Raw genomic sequence first — 19,112 nt, 5'->3', positions numbered from 1 at the left:
GAGATTTTGATAACCGATTCAATTTCTTCGCTGGTTATGGGTCTGTTCAAGCTTTCTATTCCCTCCTGATTGAGTTTTGGAGGAGTGTGGGTGTTTAGGAATTTGTCCATTTCTTCCAGGTTGTCCAATTTGTTGGCATATAATTTTTCATACTATTCCCTGATAATTGTTTGTATCTCTGAGGGACTGGTTGTAATCATTCCATTTTCATTCATGATTTTATCTATTTGGGTCATCTCCCTTTTCTTTTTGAGAAGCCTGGCTAGAGGTTTGTCAATTTTGTTTATTTTTTCAAAAAACCAACTCTTGGTTTCGTTGATCTGCTCTACAGTTTTTTTAGATTCTATATTGTTTATTTCTGCTCTGATCTTTATTATTTCTCTTCTTCTGCTGGGTTTAGGCTGCCTTTGCTGTTCTGCTCCTATTTCCTTTAGGTGTGCTGTTAGATTTTGTATTTGGGATTTTTCTCGTTTCTTGAGATAGGCCTGGATTGCAATGTATTTTCCTCTCAGGACTGCCTTTGCTGCATCCCAAAGCGTGTGGATTGTTGTATTTTCATTTTCGTTTGTTTCCATATATTTTTTCATTTCTTCTCTAATTGCCTGGTTGACCCACTCATTCGTTAGTAGGGTGTTCTTTAACCTCCATGCTTTTGGAGGTTTTCCAGACTTTTTCCTGTGGTTGATTTCAAGCTTCATAGCATTGTGGTCTGAAAGTATGCATGGTATAATTTCAATTCTTGTATACTTATGAAGGGCTGTTTTGTGACCCAGTATGTTATCTATGTTGGAGAATGTTCCATGTGCACTCGAGAAGAAAGTATATTCTGTTGCTTTGGGATGCAGAGTTCTAAATATATCTGTCAAGTCCATCTGATCCAAAGTATCATTCAGGGCCCTTGTTTCTTTATTGACCGTGTGTCTAGATGATCTATCCATTTCTGTAAGCAGGGTGTTAAAGTCCCCTGCAATGACCACATTCTTATCAATAAGGTTGCTTATGTTTATGAGCAATTGTTTTATATATTTGGGGGCTCCGGTATTCGGCGCATAGACATTTATAATTGTTAGCTCTTCCTGATGGATAGACCCTGTAATTATTATATAATGCCCTTCTTCATCTCTTGTTACAGCCTTTAATTTAAAGTCTAGTTTGTCTGATATAAGTATGGCTACTCCAGCTTTCTTTTGGCTTCTAGTAGCATGATAAATAGTTCTCCATCCCCTCACTCTCAATCTAAAGGTGTCCTCAGATCTAAAATGAGTCTCTTGTAGACAGCAAATAGATGGGTCTTGTTTTTTTATCCATTCTGATACCCTATGTCTTTTGGTTGGTGCATTTAATCCATTTACATTCAGTGTTATTATAGAAAGATACGGGTTTAGAGTCATTGTGATGTCTGTATGTTTTATGCTTGTAGTGATGTCTCTGGTACTTTGTCTCACAGGATCCCCCTTAGGATCTCTTGTAGGGCTGGTTTAATGGTGACAAATTCCTTCAGTTTTTGTTTGTTTGGGAAGATCTTTATCTCTCCTTCTATTCTAAATGACAGACTTGCTGGATAAAGGATTCTCGGCTGCATATTTTTTCTGTTTAGCACACGGAAGATATCGTGCCAATCCTTTCTGGCCTGCCAAGATTCAAAAGAGAGATCAGTCACGAGTCTTATAGGTCTCCCTTTATATGTGAGGGCACGTTTATCCCTTGCTGCCTTCAGAATTTTCTCTTTATCCATGTATTTTGCCAGTTTCACTATGATATGTCGTGCAGAAGATCGATTCAAGTTATGTCTGAAGGGAGTTCTCTGTGCCTCTTGGATTTCAATGCCTTTTTCCTTCCCCAGTTCAGGGAAGTTCTCAGCTATAATTTCTTCAAGTACCCCTTCAGCACCTTTCCCTCTCTCTTCCTCCTCTGGGATACCAATTATGCGTATATTATTTCTTTTTAGTGTATCACTTAGTTCTCTAATTTTCCCCTCCTACTCCTGGATTTTTTTATCTCTCTTTCTCTCAGCTTCCTTTTTCCATAACTTTATCTTCTAGTTCACCTATTTTCTCCTCTGCCTCTTCAATCCGACCTGTCGTCGTTTCCATTTTGTTTTGCATTTCATTTAAAGCGCTTTTCAGCTCCTCGTGACTGTTCTTTAGTCCCTTGATCTCTGTAGCAAGAGATTCTCTGCTGTCCTCTATACTGTTTTCAAGCCCAGCGATTAATTTTATGACTATTATTCTAAATTCACTTTCTGTTATATTATTTAAATCCTTTTTGATCAGTTCATTGGCTGTTGTTATTTCCTGGAGATTCTTCTGAGGGGAATTCTTCCGTTTGGTCATTTTGGATAGTCCCTGGAGTGGTGAGGACCTGCAGGGCACTTCCCCTGTGCTGTGGTGTATAACTGGAGTTGGTGGGCGGGGCCGCAGTCCGACCTGATGTCTGCCCCCAGCCCACCGCTGGGGCCACAGTCAGACTGGTGTGTGCCTTCTCTTCCCCTCTCCTAGGGGCGGGATTCACTGTGGGGTGGCGTGGCCCGTCTGGGCTACTTGCACACTGCCAGGCTTGTGGTGCTGGGGATCTGGCATATTAGCTGGGGTGGGTAGGCAAGGTGCACGGGGGCAGGAGGGACAGGCTTAGCTCGCTTCTCCTTAGGTGATCCACTTCAGGAGGGGCCCTGTGGCAGCGGGAGGGAGTCAGATCCGCTGCCGGAGGTTTGGCTCCGCAGAAGCACAGAGTTGGGTGTTTGCGCGGAGCGAGCAAGTTCCCTGGCAGGAACTGGTTCCCTTTGGGATTTTGGCTGGGGGATTGGCGGGGGAGATGGCGCTGGCGAGCGCCTTTGTTCCCCACCAAACTGAGCTCTGTCGTCCGGGGGCTCAGCAGCTCTCCCTCCCTTTGTCCTCCAGCCTTCCCGCTTTCAGAGCAGAGCTGTTAACTTATGACCTCCCAGACGCTAAGTCGCACTTGCTGTCGGAACACAGTCCGTCAGGCCCCTCCACTTTTGCCAGCCAGACTCGGGGGCTCTGCTTGGCCGGCGAGCCGCCCCTCCACCCCGGCTCCCTCCCGCCAGTCCATGGAGCGCGCACCGCCTCGCCGCCCTTCCTACCCTCTTCTGTGGGCCTCTCGTCTGTGCTTGGCTCCGGAGACTCCGTTCTGCTAATCCTCTGGTGGTTTTCTGGGTTGTTTAGGCAGGTGTAGGTGGAATCTAAGTGATCAGCAGGACGCGCGGTAAGCCCAGTGTCCTCCTACGCCGCCATCTTCCCTCTCTCCCTCCAGCCACTTTTCTAGATAGGAATTTGTTTAATGACAATAATTATAAGTAGAAGTTAAAGAAAACAATACACTAATTTTCTTTATGACTCTGATTTTTCTTCGTGTTGACAATATAAGCAAGAAAAAATAAATACATATATAAACTACATGTCCAGACTCCTTTGCAGCTAGAGCTGGTCAAGGAACATAGCTGTAGCCAATAAGATACTAATGAAATTGCTTGGAGGTTATTCAAGAAAAGCTCTTTTAAAGGAACTAACTCTGAGTTCTTTGCCCCTTGCCCTTCACTCTTCTTCCTGTCTGGAGGCTAGTTGCCATGCTCATGGGCAAGAGTCATCTTGCAATAACGTGGAAGACAGCATATATTCTGAAAGAAAATTAGAAGGAGCCTGGATACTGAATGATAACATGCATATCATACTTGGCTGTCTATCTCCAGATTTCTTTCACATTAGAGAAAAATTAACCCTGCTTTTTATGCCACTCTTTTCTAGGGCCCTATGGTTAGCAGTCTAACACATCCTTAACTAATATAGTTGGTAAAAAGTTTGATATGAATTTTTAAAGATATTTCAGGAAGTGGTGTTCATTATTGAGAAAGCAACTTTCTTTTGCAATAAAAATTCAACTATTGTTATAAATGCAATTCACCAATTATTTTTTCTTAAGAGGTTTTCTGCTTCACAAGTGTTTATTCTCTGTGATATAAACATACAAAGTGATCCTACTATTTTTCTTTTTACTTTTTTACTATCTGTTGGTCATAAATTTGTTTAGGGAAGTAAAGAAAAGCGTCTCATCTTAGAGTGATGAGACCCTTCAGATCAATGTCCAAAGCTTACTTTCAGTTTCTACTAAAGCTTTAGTACAGTTTCTCTCTCTCTTATCAGTGTGCTTGATTGCAAACAACAGAAAGTTGCTCTAAGAAAAATAAGAATTTACTAGGTTGATGTGCAGATAGCTCACAGAATTGGTAGGAAAGCTGAATACAATTCAGTTCTGATCCTAAATCCCAGAGTTAGGTCAAACTTCACACATTAGGGGCACAGTCCCTCATGAGACTCCCCTAACCCCAGACACCAGTCACAAGCTCCAAGGTTCCCAGATCCCCCTGCACTTCTCACCAATTGGTGACAAATTTGAAGATTCCCACTGGTCCCTCAGCTCATAGAATTCAGGAGAGCATTATACTTACAAATATGATTTTATTAGAAAGGATTCAAATCAGGACCAGCCAAATGAATAGATGGGAAGACCTCAAAGATGACGGTTCCATGTCCTCAGGCTACTTCACATGCCCAGCACATGAATGCATGGTTACTGACCAAGAAAGTTCACTGGCATTTGGAGTGTCCAGAGTTTTTATTGGGGTTTTATTCCATGAGCATGATTTTTCAGATTACTGGCCACATGATAGAACTAAATCTCTAGTTCTCTTACTTCAGTGGAGACTGCGCTGATACCATATAGCTCAAAGCACCAAATCTGTAATCACATACTTGGTTTTTCTGGTATGGCCATCCCAATCCATCTCATCAGCATAAACTATCATAAACTATGGTCTGAAGGGTCTACCGTGAATGGCAAAGTCACTTCCACACTCAAGAGATTCCAAGGATTTAGAGATTCCCTCCTAGTCCCCAGGGCAAAGATCTGCCAAATTCTATGTTATACAATACTGAAGAACCAGGTTCAGGAAATCAGCAGGAACCAGGATCACATCAAGACCTCTCCCCTGGAATGGCTTAGGACACAACTGCCACTTTTGTAGACTTCCCAGGAACTCTCCACTAACATTGTGGCAACCAGAACCCTGCACAGCAGACACTAACAGCACTGATGCCACCCTCATAATGACTGGATATTGTCTGGCTACCTTGCATCACTTCTGCTAGATTCAAAACTGACTCAACATGAGTATTTCATTATCCAAATCTGGGTTATTCACCCTAACTCACAGAGAAATAGGACCATTTATCCCATGTGACTTCTAAGATGGAAGTAAGTATACTGCCTTAAATAGTGGAGAATTCCCCTATCGTAGGAACTTGAGTCCCTCGGCAGCAAAAATATGACAAATATCCCTATACTCCACCTCTTTCACTAATTAAAATCCATATATACACTTATTCTCCCCAAAATCTGCTTCTGTAAAATGTCATACCATCTCTTATGTAATTAAAACACACTTTTCTGCTCTTAGAACGAGGAGATCATCCAAAGTCCCATTATGTACAAATCCAATTGCATGTCTCAGACCTTTGGGTAATATCCAAACCTTCTCTAGTTTTGCCTCCATCCCATATAAGTATTGTTCATCCCCTGAACTAAATATGCCCTATATATAATAGTGGGTGCAAATGGACAGGAATTAAAAGATAAATTTGTTAAATATGCAAGTAGAGAAGAAGAGGGAAAGACAGGGAGAGACAAAGCAAGTAAGATCATATGAAAGTGACTATAAACAAAAAAGTGACTACAGTTGTTTATGCAAAATCATGAGGACAAGTATACCCCTCCATTACCCATTTCATATTTTCTTTGCCATCAGCCAGCACAAAAGCTGATTGAGTAACTTTACCTGTGGGATAATACAAACTTTTGTTCCTAAGAGATAGGAGTCCTAGGTAGTCCTGCTGTACAAGACTGAAGTCATCTTTAATCTTTGTTGTTGTTTCTTACTGCTAAAATTGGTGACACAAAGATCTCCACCCCCACTCTCAGCTTGGCTCATTCTGTCCATACACCTTGCTGTCTGCATTGTGAAGAAACAAGTCCATTTTTCTTTCAATGTCAGGATGAACCACTCCAGACAGCACCATAATCTAATACATTCAACTCATGGTGAAGAACTAAAAGGCCAGTGGCTGTTTTAGCTTCCAACTCAAAAGAACGCTTGGGAATTTTTCCTTTTTTCTTTTTCTTTTTTTTTCCATTTCAGTTTATTTGTTCATCATGGTAAGTGTACTCTTTAATCTCCATCCCCTGTCTCTACCATCCCCCCACCAACCTCCCCTCTGGTAACCATCAGTTTCTTCTCTATAGTTAAGAGTCTGTGTCTTGGTCTCTCTCTCTCTCTCTCTCTCTCTCTCTCTCTTTCTCTCTCTCTCTCTCTTTGTCTTCTTTGCTCGTTTGTTTTCCTTTTTGAATTCCACGTATGAATAATATCATATGGTATTTGTCTTTGACTTATTTCACTTAGCATTATACTCTTTAGCTCTATCTATTCTCTATCGTTGTTGCAAATGTCAAGATTTCATTCTTTTATATAGCTAATATTCCATTGTATATAGATACCACCTCTTCTTTTTTTTTTTAATGTTTATTGATTTTTGAGATAGACAGAGACAGAGTGTGAGTTGGGGAGGGGCAGAGAGAGAGGGAGACATAGAATTCTGAATCAGGCTCCAGGCTCTGAGCTGTCAGCACAGAACTGGACATGAGGCTAGAACTCAAGAACTGTGAGATCATGACCTAAGCCTAAGTAAGACACTTAACCAACTGAGCCCCTAGGCGCCCCAATATCACTTCATTATCCATTCATCTATAGATAGACACTTGGGCTCCTTTCATAGTTTAGCTATTGTAGATAATGCTTCTATAAACATAGGGGTTCATGTATCCCTTTGAATTAGTGTTTTTGTACTTTCTGGGTAAATACCCCAGAGTGTGATTCCTGGATCATAGGGTAGTTCTATTTTTAATTTTTTGAGGAAGCTCCTTGCTGTTTTCCACAGTGGCTGTACCAGTTTTTATTCCCGCCAACAGTATACAAGTGTTCCTTTTTCTCCACATCCTCACTAACACTTGTTGTCTCTTGTGTTTTTTATTTTAGCCATTCTGACAGGTATGATGTGATAGCTCACTGTAGTTTTGAAAAAGAACCCTTGTTATGATGCCTAGTGGATACATTCAGCCCTTGCTTACTAAATCCTCTAAGCCAAAAGTGTTTGAGGTTAGCACAAATTTCTGGAGCACATTATGAGATGTAATCTTGAGAAGCATCAAACCTATCATTTCTTCTCCCCCAGATTGATTTATTTTGTGAGATAAGTGGCTCCATATATTACTTTCCTGAGCGGGTATTCCAATCTCACAAGGGGGATCTCCTAGCTGGGACCAAAAGGGAGCCTTCCATAGGCCACCCAACTATTCTGTAAGTGAGCTATTTTAGGATGATTTGCTATATGACAAAACCAATAATCCCATGAGCAGCAGTAGATTGCCATATTTCATTCACTAAAACTCAGTTGTGTGGCTAGAAAAATGTTGAACAAAATATTTTGGTGAAGTTAAAGTCCACAGTCAATGGTGCCTCCAAAAGAATAATAGGCAGGAAAAGCAGATCCGTATCCTGACAGTTTTTTTCAGTGAGCACAAATACTTGATAGAAAGCGTCCAAAGTAATCAACCTGTCGGGAGTTCCACCCAGGTCCCAGCCCCTTTGCTCACAGTAGACTAATTGTACTGGAAAACTAAGCCCTCAGCAATGGTGATGGCAAAATAAGCCTAATGTGAAGAAGTCCCAATTTTTGGTACGTTAGTTTCTGTGGCTGCCATCACATATTACCTGCCGCACACTTGGTTGTTTAAAACAACAGAAATTCCGTCTCTCACAGGTCATAAACCAGACATCAAAAATCAAGGTGTCAGTAGGGCCTGTTTCTTCTCTAGGACTAGAATCCAGGAGAGACTATTTCCTTGCTTCTTCCAGATTCTGATGACTCCAGGTATTCCTTAGCTTGCGGCCACGTAACTCCAACCTCTGCCTCCATCTTCACGTGGGCTTCTTTGTATCTGTGTCTTCTCCTCCTCTCTCTCTTGTAAGGGTACCTGCCACTGGATTTAGGTCCCACTCACATAATTCAGGGTGATCTCATCTCAAGATTTTTAATTACATCTGCAAAGACCTTTACACAAGTAAGGTTATATTTACAGGTTCTGGAGGTTAGGGCATGGACATATCTTTTGAGAGCCACCATTCAGCCCACTATAATAGTTTTTATTACTATCACCATTATCACCACTGCTATGTCATTCATGAGACCATTAAGTAAGCACTGAATAGAATAGGAGAGGAAGCTTGGTAACATCCAGACATCTAAGAAAGCATCTTGACCCTTAAGAGGCTTTTGATGAGCATCTAAATGGTTACTAGTGTTTTTCCACTTTGGATTTATCCCATGTGGTTTACTCACATACCTCTACCAAAATAGTCTTTTTATTTTCAAATTTCTGACTACCTGATGGAGCTAATTAACCACTACTCATTGGTTTGTCGTCGTCGTCGTCGTCTTCTTCTTCTCCTTCTTCTTTTTTGACAGCCCTCTCTTATGTTTTTTCCAGTTTTATTAATATATAATTGACATATAACATTGTGTTGGTTTAAGGTATACAACATAATGATTTGATATACATGTATACTGCAAAATGATTACCATGAGGTAAGTTAACATCTATCACCTTATATAGTTACCTTTTTTTTTCTTATGTTGAGAAATTCTAAGGTCTACTCTCTTAGCAATTTTCAAATATGCAATACAGTATTGTTAACTATAGTCATAGTTGTACATTAAATCCTCAGAAGTCATTCATAACTGGAAGTTTGTGCCTTTTCACCACCTTCACCCATTTTTCCTACCTGCTATGGTTTGTGTTCTTACTTAACTCAATCCATGACTTGTTCTAGGCAAATTAGGCAACAAAATAAACCTCCTTTTAACACCACCACTCTCTTAAGTGATGCAATAAGATAACATAAGTCCACCTAATGCTGCTCCCAGGAAATGAGTAAGAAGCATCTACAAACCAGGCCGTCTATCTGTCTATCTCTTTATCTACCTATCTGTCTATCCATCTATCATCTATCTTCTCAAGCCACTAGGTCATCATGGAAACCCCTCCAGGAGTCCATTCCTGTGATACTGAGAGCAAACAGCAGTACCACAGGAGGCCACCTGGGGAGAATGAACATCCTCCTTGTGCAATTTAACTTGTGCATTCAGGACTGGCTTCAGTCATACCTTGGAGATCCTGTGGGTTTGGTTCCAGACCACTGCAATACAGCAAATATCAGAGAAGAATGCAAGTCGAATTAATTTTTTGATTTCCCAGTGCATATAAAAGTTATGTTTACATTATACTGTAGTCTATTAAGTGTGCAGTAGCATTATGTCTAAAAAAAACAATGTACATACTTTAATTTAAAAATATTCATTTTGGGTCACATGGTTAAGCATCTGATTCTTGATTTTGGCTAGGTCATTATCTCAAGATTCTAGAGATCAAGCCCTGCATTGGGCTCTGCGCTGACAGTGCGGAGCCTGCTTGGGATTCTTTCTCCCTCTGTCTCTCTCTGCCTCTCCTTCACTCACTCTCTCTCTCAAAATAAACAAATAAACATTTTAAAAACTACTCATTGCTAAAAAAATGCTAGCCATGATCTAAGCTTTCGGAGAGTCATAATTTTTTTGCTGGTGGAGGGTCTTGCCTTGATGTTGATGGCTGCTGACTGATCTGGGTGGTGGTTTCTAACAGGCTAGGGTGACTGTGGCAATTTCTTCAAATAAGACAACAATGAAATTTGCCTCATTGATTGACACTTTCTTTCATGAACATTTCTCTGTAGCATGTGATGCTGTTTGATTGGATTTTACCCATAGTAGAACCTCTTTAAAAATTGGAGTCAATCCTCTCAAACCCTTCCACTGTTTTATCAACTAAGTTTATGTAATATTTTAAATCCTTTGTTGCTATTTCAACAATCTTCAGAGCATCTTCACCAGGAGAAGTTTCCATCTTAAAAAACCACTCTCTTTGCTCATCTTATAAGAAGCAATTCCTCACCCTTTAAAGTTTTATCACAAGATTGCAGCAATTCAGTCACATCTTCAGGCTCCACTTCTAATTCTAGTTCTCTCACTATTTCCACCATATCTGCAGTTACTTCTTCCACTGAAGTCTTGAAACTTCAATTTATATATAAAAAAAAAAAGTAGTACCTGTGAAATTCAATAAAGTGAAGCATAATAAGATGAGGTGTCCCAGTATATATTCCACTTGATGGAGTGCTGCTGGGTATTCGTCACTTTATCATTTGGTGGATAAGTTCATAGTTGGTTCATAATGGGAAGCTCATTTCAAAAGATCGGGCATTTCATGTCTACCAAGGTCCAGTAACAACGCAAGGGTTGTTTCTCAAAATGAGAATAGTTACTTGCTGAAGAGGTCATAGCTTTTATTACAAAAATAATCTTAGAGGTCTTAAATGTGAATTTGCTACTGGGGTTCCACAAAGCACCCCAATCTGCCACAAACTGTTTAAGCTTCATTGGATCTGCTGGGTCATATGGGCTGGCTGGTAGAGTTGATCACACTGCAGGCTGGACTGATTGCCAGGGGCTGTATTGATTTGAGTTAGTAAGGAGACAACATCTGGAACAGCAGCTGCACTTGGAGGCATCACCTAATTAAGCTTATGATAATCCACTCTCATTCTCCAAAACCCATCTGTCTTCCCCATCAGCCTAATTGGAGAGTTAAATGGAGCTGTGATAGAAATGACCAGTCCCTATCTTTCCAGTCGTTGATGGCAGCATTAATCTCTGGGATTCCACAGGAATGTATTCTTGCTCTTCATTTACTCTTTTAGTGAGGAAGGTGAGATCCAGGACCTCCATCCCTGGTCCTTCCATTCATAATAACTCTTATTCATGAGACAGAAGCAAATGTGAGTAGCGTGCCAATTGCCTAGGATATGTTTTCCTAAAATACACTCAGGAAATGGAGGGGAAAGAAGAGGACGTGTCCGCAGGTCTCATTGTGTCTATGGTGTGATGGACTTGGGTCAAGAATCCACTTATCACCTGACCACCATAAGCTTCTGCTTTGACCATAGAATCACAGTGTCATTCTTCTTTGCCTGGAATGTGCTTTTTTAGAGCTATTATCCCAAAACAAGTGAAAAGTCTACTTATTTATATTCCTTTCCTCAGAATATATTTAAACCAGAAAATGACCACAGGCCTGGAAATAGGGATAATGACTATGTCTCCCTTTTGGTGAGCTCTATCAAAAGATATGGAGTTCTTATGCAAATTTATTAGGGATTTTGTGAGTTGCCCATACATTTCAGATCTATAGACTCCATGATCGATAAACCAATGTGAAATACCCATGTGCCTCTATTAGAGAGAGCACAACCACCTAACCTCTGGAGGTTAAGTCCCTAAACTGGCTTCTGCACCTGACCCTCCTCCACTGTAGGATTTTCCCATCTCTGTTGTAATCAGGCATACCATTTCACTATCAGTGTTTCTCTCAACATTATCCCTGACCTACAATGAAAAACATGATTGCATTTTGTAAAGATGCCAGTGGTTCTCAATTTGAAATATTTCTCAAAGCCTTAATAAGGACAGAGTTTTCTGTGCCTATTTAAGGAAACACAGTTAGGAAGAAGGTAGGATTCATATTTTAAACCTAGGCTTTTGATTCCTTTCTGTATATTATGGCAAATCATTTGTGGCATCTTCACTTTATTTAGCATGATCACCATTCAGTACAGCTTCCTGTCAGTCAAACTACCTAAAAATTAAAACCACCTTGCCTTCTCAATGAATTCAGATAACTATGCCTATGTAAATGACAAAAACAAAAACAAACAAAACAAAAACAGACAAACCTGCTAACTTAAACTTTATTTTTTCAAGCTTTGGTTGAGCTTGTTCAGAAGTTAGTCCTACATATTTTTCCCATGTCTATTATAATATAAATTGATAAATATATTTATTTTATTGTATAACCTACTACTAAGGTAGACACCCTGGCTGAGTGTGCTAAAATCTAACTCAGTTTGCAATGAAGATAGGGCTGGACGCCTGGGTGGCTCAGTCGGTTAAGCTCTTGATTTCAGGTCAGGTTATGATCTCACTCTTCAGTGACTTTGAGCCCCACCTCAGGCACTGCGCTTAACAGTGTGGGTCCTGCTTGGAATTCTCTCTCTCTCTCTCTCTCTCTCTCTCTCTTTCTGCCCCTTGCCCCAACGGTGCACACAAGCACGGACGCACACCCAAACACGCATGTAAGCGTGTGCGCACATGTTCGTGCACACTTTCTTCCTCTCTCTCTCTCTCTCTCTCAAAATAAATAAATAAACATTAAAAGAAAGAAGAAAGAAAGAAAGAAAGAAAGAAAGAAAGAAAGAAAGAAAGAAAGAAAGAAAGAAAGAAATGGAGATTTGGCAAAGAGGCTTAGAACCCAAAGAGCACTGGCTCAAGAAAAGGAGGAATAGCCCCATAAGATAAAGAAAAGAGATCTGCTTAAGCTATTTTGGTTACATTGACTGGCAAGAAAAGCTTAGACAATTTGGAATTTGTGGATATTGCAAGTCCTTCACATCCTCCCATAAGTCTCATTGCAATATTCAGGGTCTTACTCTGGCCCATTTCATGCTTTTACTTTACCAGAGGAGACCTGGAGACAGGGCATGTTGACAACCCATGGCCAAATCTTTTCATTTGTGTTTTGGGGACCTCAGCTCTGTGGATGTAGGAACAAAAAAAGAGAGAGAGAGAGTCTACTAGAATCATCAGGTAGAGTCCCTGGGTTTAAGTTCGTGACTTGAGAATTTAATATTTAAACTTCTCAGTCTCTTTTTTTTTAAGCCACCTAGTGCCAGCCGAAGCAGCCACTCCCACCCTGCCTTGAATTCCTTCACGCCAGCAAGTGGATACCCAAAGCCTTACCTTCAAAGTGCACTTGATTCCAAGTGATTTCAGGAAAATAAAGGGTTTCAGCACTGCTTGCCTCAGGCTGTCACCTTTCTATCACTGCCACATACTGTGCGTTCACCCCCTTTAGCATTCACCCCCCCTTAGTACCAGGTATGGCCGGAAACAATTCCAGGTTTCCTCATTCTCCTTCTGGTCTGGTGTTTATAATCTACTCCAGGGATGGAATTCCATTCCAGTCAAGGCTCCTTAGTGCCCAGAATACAAATATATATTTGTTAATTCTTGATGGTTTTTGTTCTTTGTCACTTCCTTTTTTTATTTTTTGTTTGTTTTTGTTTTTGTTTTACAGATAATGTTCCAGAAAAGCTAGCAGGCTTCTACACAATCTTGTTTGACTAGTCTGGGCAAATGACATCTCCTGTCACACTCTATTAAATGCTTAAGCCAGAGTACTTTTTATTTTGAGGTGTTTTTTTTTTTTTTAATTTTTATGCCCCTGTGTAGAAAATGCCTACCTATATATTATGGAAATTGAGTCTACAAACAGATAATACATAGAAATGTAGAGATGATAATATTCTTCTATTCTGCGTGTTTTCTAATTTTGTATTTTTACCAGGAAAATACAACACGTTTCAGAGTAGCTTTTTTTTATAATAATTAATATTATTCTGTTAAACACTAGGTCTTTTCAAAAGCGTCTCTGCTATTTTAATGCATACTTATCTGAACCAATTAACGTGTTTCGTATTTTTGCAATTTTGTTAACGTTGCTCCCATCATCTACTTTTCTTTTTTTCAAAAGTATTAACTGCAAATCCTGTGCTGGCTTTTGCTCTTTAAACTAATTTGTTTTTCTTGGTGCATCTTATTAAGACAATTGGCACACATATCCCAATATTTGTATCTTTGTGAGCATTCCCTACACATTTAGAATTAGTATCTATTTTCAGTACCTTCATTATCCTTCCTAATCACAGGATATATTTCTTCACTGCTTTTCTGTTTGAAACCCAATTTTATTACTTAGTCCCTCTACTACAATTAATTTACTTTAGTTGAATTGTTGCTGTATTTCACTTGAGAGACAACAGCATGCCTCTGGTGGTCCAAGTTATCACTTACCAAAGCACTCAGTGTGGAACCTTGGAGTTATTGAATTAATTTATTTACAAACACTTTGAAGATCCTACTGTATGAAGTGCATTGCATATAGCACTCTAGAGGGGTTACAGGAGAAATAATTTCTACTTTTAATATACTTATAAATTCATGAGAAAAAATACTCAGAAGTGAAATCGATTATTCTTTAAAATGTTAATCAGCCCAAAATGGCATAGTTTATTCCTACAATGATTTGGTGAAACTTAATCAATGCCTACTATGTGCCAGTCACTGGACCATGTTCTGGAAGTTCAGTAAAACCATGGTACCTGGCCGCATGGCTTTGGGACTATACCCTGGAAGGCTGATTGAAAGTGAACAGAAATTACAAGTATGAGCACTACCCAAGATAAGCATTGAATGCTCTTGGAACAGGCACCATGGAAATCCAGTCTAATCACGGGGCTCAGAAAAGGCTTCCTGGAGTTAATGATGTTTACACTAAAAAGATTAATAACGTCAGGTAGGTGACTAGAAAGGAGTGGAAAACAAGGACTGAATGGTATTGACTAAAGGAATACTTCGACTGCTGTCGGAAAGGCCTTTGGAAAGAGATAACCCTTGAGATGGCATGTCATTCAAACTAGAAAAAAAAATTTAAAGCATTAGCTATGCTCTCTATTAAAAATGCTGTGTGCTGGGAAGGACATGGAGGAGTTAGAAGTGACTGAGGAATGCATTGCAGGTGAAAGGAAGAGGTTAGCAAAGAATGGAAGGCAACATTGTAAGTGGGGACTGGACAGATCATAGAGGGGAAGCTGATGGGGAAGCTGTTAGAGAAACTTTATCATCTAAGGAAGTGTGTTCTAGATGATAAATATCAAAAGGAGAATAAGAGGAATTAGAGGCCAGGAGAATCCTTGCAACAATGTGAGTATTATTGCCCGGATTGGCCAGTATGGCAGACGCTGTTGGCGCCCTGCCCAAATCCCTTTGGCACCGCTCATCCCGTTTCCATACAAACCACCTGCTACCTACCACAAGCATCTGTGACTCTCTGCCCTAGGGCTTTCCCTGGCCACAGGAGCATGCCCGCCCTATCCAGGACACAAACCCGATGTTCAGGGGAGTTAATACCTTTAACCAGGAAAGGATAGAAAGTCAGTGCATTAGTACCCCAGTTCTCCCACCCCAGCAGAGGGGGACAGCTGTGGGGGATGTCCTGCTCAGTCTTCCAGAGGTCCCTGGCAGGAGAGATCACCAAGTACCTTCCATTAGCTTTCTTCTGTTCTCCATATTACTTCCTCACTCTTGCAGGAGCCGTCCTAGGATCACCTCCAAATAAGTGGCCTGTACTACATCCCTGTCATACAGTCTGCTCCTTGAGGACCCCAAGAGCAGTTAGCTACTGAGGAAATTGAGGAAGAATAAGGAGTATTTGGAGGTATGATCAAGAGATAGTCCCTTAGTGGATATTCAACCTGTGAATCAGGTGCCCATCCCCAAATGCTGTAGCCAACTCATTTTCTCCTAGTAACGAAGATGGACAGTGACAAAGAGACGTGATTCTTAATTTACAGATATGTACAGAAATATAATGTTTAGTACTTTACATGGTTGTGTCCCCATTATTGATCGCAGGTTGTTTTGGTCACCAACTCACAGAGAATGAGCACCCACGAAACCAGGACATCTCTGCATTAACAAGGACTTGAAAGACACTTAATCGAACCGCTCAGTTTACAGGTAAGACGACAGAGGCACAAAGAAGAGAAATGACTTCAGCACAGTCACACTGTTGGTAAGTCGAGATCTGCAAATAAGATCTGGATTCTCTGACTAGTACATCCGTCTAGTACATCCTACCCCACGGCTGCCTGCCAGCAGGAAGAAAAAAAAAAACCTTCAAAAGTAATAGGAAACCATTGTTTTACCATATGAACAGTTAAGGACTGACACTGTTTTTAAGGCAGTTGCTCTTAGTGCTAACAAAACAGCAGTATTTAGATACAAAAATGGTGATTCGTAAAATTCTAAACAGGTCCTCTTGCCACGTGTTGTTTTTCTTTTTTCTGGATTGAAAGATAATAGAAGTTAATGTGTAAAGGAAGCAGTTCAGCACTCCCAGGTGATGATAAGGGAAGTATATAAGTGACCCTTGTCATTTAACACAAACCAGACTGTTCAACTAACGCAGAGAATAGCTGTGAATGACCTATCAAAACACCACTCGCCAGAATTCAGACATGAAAGTCAAACAGGGAGAGATAGGTCGAGCTGAACACATCTGGAAAAAGACAACAGAAGCATCCAGTGTTGCACTGGAGTTGGGTGGATGTTAATACAGCTGTTCTATGGAAACTAATCTGGGTCCACAAAATCAAACCCGTAAGTGCACTGTTGGTCTTATCTGTAACTGAAATAACTGAAATCATTTTCCATATCAAGCTCACTGTGTCTCAGGTGACAAAACTTGATTTTCATTTAATTATGTATGACCTTCTGGCAGGGGTGTGTCTAAGTTTCTGGGGGGCTCTGACAAAGTACTGAGGTATCCATGGGGATCAGGGGGTGAGTGGGCTTTGGATCAGTCCAGTCCGTACATTTTCTTGCTACACGTCACACACTGCCGATCAAGCTATATGTGGTCTGTGCCAGCTTTCTGTGCCATGTTTGCACCGCTCTTGGTAGCACGGGAAAATGGTCTGCTTCTCCTCATGCCATGCCAAGGAGTGTGCAGACCCTGGGGAGCTGACACAGGTCCACATGTGTAGATACGGCTCATGACATTTCCTCTACTCTGGAGCCATGCTGCTTTCCCAAGCCCTGGTCAGGAAAGGTAGCACCAGGCTCTATGTCTCAGGTTTCCAGCCTCGCCCAGGTCCCGGGCCTCAGGCCAAGGAATACAGGCAGCAAGGTTTCCAGGGAACAAGCCAGCCTCTAAGGCTCTCCCTTCCCCCTGGCCATATACTTCCTCCAGTCTAGACCCTATAATTGGGAAAACTAAACCTGGCTGATTAAAGATTCTTTCAAACGTTGCCTTATATTTTGACCTTAAGTTTTGAAGATCCCAAGGACCAAAAATTTCCCTCTTTTTTTCTCTGTGTTCTCTGATACCTGGTGGATTAGTTGCTTGAATAGGGAAAGTGTCACATGGTAATAACTGCAAAACAACCAGAAAACTGGAGTTCAGTCATCAATTAATATATAAAAATGTGTCTCCAGTGATATTTATACAAATTTTAATTCTTACTCTGCCTTTTCATATGTAATATAAGAGCTAAATTGTGATTGAAATTGAGACTGGTCAATGACAGTGAGTCTGTCTGAAAATCCTAGGCTATTTACAGACAGCATAGCAACAGTTAACAAAAATCTTAGAAGCACGATTCAGAATCCTCTGTGAATAAAAGAAAAGCTTAATACTGATGAACCCACCCCACCACCACCACCAAGAGGGGAAACACTAGCTCCACTCTGCTCATTCACTGACAGGCTGAAGGCCCCATGATCCCACCCACAGAAATGTACCTATTGGGTTGGATGTCACCCGCCAATCATTTCATTACAGTTGATTTACAGCGATAATGTCTAGTACAGTCCCACCCAGATCCACATTGGTACTCAACTGATCGTCTTCACAACAAAAGTAAGAAGGGCAATTTTCAGCCTCTTGATTTGTCATGGACAGGACCCAGTCCCCAAAGCAAGACAGGGCAAAGCTGGGACTGGAGTTCAGGTATCTCTATTTAACTCATGTGCTGGGTTTTGTTTCTCTGTTTTTCTTCTTGTTTATACTCACTGGTCCATGCTGATCCCAGTGTTAGCCATTATGAGAGACTTGAACACAGTGCACCTTAAATTTGAAACTGTTCATTCTTGACTTCCTTAAGGAAACTAGATATCCTGTCTGTAGATGATGGCCTTAGAATGGAACCTAAGAAAACCTAAAAAGAATTTTATTTGAAATTTATGGAAATACATTTTTCTCCTCAGTGTGCAACAGCAGTCACCAGAAAAAAAAGTTAGTTTTCCTGTATATATAACAGTCTTATTTAGCAAGAAAGCATTTCTTCGAAAATAATTTCTAGACTAGAGACACAATTTTAATTAAATAGAAGCCATTCAATATAATAGAAGCTACAGTTAACTGCTTTGTGGATATCCTTCTCGGGTCAAAAATAATTTGGTAAAACACCTTCCTGAAATTATGTCCATTTTGGGTCTCACTATATCATGCAATTGAAAGCTAAATGAAATTCTGATTAGTAGCCCACTGCTAAATGATACAACATAAAAGGCTAAATGCCATATAATTGATAAGCAACTAAAAACTCAGCTAGTCTGTATACCCTAAGCAAATGAGCATATTTCAAAAACAATGATATGATATCTCATTATCAATCTCAAAATTACACTCTGACATGTTCAGTATGCTGAGTAAAGGTTTATTTTTCCTTTGTTCCCAAACACCATCCCTTATCAAGTTGGAGAAAGGGCTTGTTTTCTCTAATTAACCAGTATTTATTGAGCACCTACTTGGGATAAGTTACCATGCTAAAAACATTATGGGCCCTTAAAGGGAAAATAAAAATTATCACTTCCTTAAAGTAATGTACTAAATATTTCTTAAAGAAGAAGTGTTAAAAAAATGCTTATTTCTAAAAATAAATTCTAGACATTAGAAAGGACATCTTGATAGAAGTGAAAGCAGCCAACTCTTATAGGCACCACTGTTTTCTCCTGACCTTCATCCCTTGGTAACCTGTCTGGCAATCATGGTCTCTGCCATTCTGAGGGGAGAAACTGTTTCCCTTTTAGCTTCGGTCCAATTATGGATGTCTTATCTTTTCTTTAATTACTCATGGCATAAATGAAGTAAACCCTGAATATTTAAATAGCAGCTAAAGGATAACAAAAGGTTTATTAGCAGCTAAAGGATAACAAAAGAGAAATAAATTCACACATGCACACACACCAACCGCAGCACAAGATCATATGACTTAAAAT

At 40.3% G+C, this 19,112-nt stretch overlaps 1 protein-coding gene across 2 annotated transcripts in view; it reads left to right on the top strand.

Annotated features, from left to right (window-relative positions):
• KLF12 (Kruppel like factor 12) overlaps nt 1–19,112 on the top strand; it is a 1,158,470-nt gene that overhangs the window by 598,927 nt on the left and 540,431 nt on the right. For both annotated transcript variants that reach the window (XM_042927869.1, XM_042927832.1), the window contains one exon: nt 15,744–15,848. The gene's annotated coding sequence lies outside the window, so the exon portion shown is untranslated. The remainder of the gene's footprint in view (nt 1–15,743; nt 15,849–19,112) is intronic.

The sequence above is a fragment of the Panthera leo genome, chromosome A1, assembly GCF_018350215.1.
Source record: "Panthera leo isolate Ple1 chromosome A1, P.leo_Ple1_pat1.1, whole genome shotgun sequence".
In the NCBI taxonomy this organism is placed as follows: domain Eukaryota; kingdom Metazoa; phylum Chordata; class Mammalia; order Carnivora; family Felidae; genus Panthera; species Panthera leo.
Note: the sequence above shows the minus strand (reverse complement) of the source record. Positions and strands in the feature narration are given on the sequence as shown.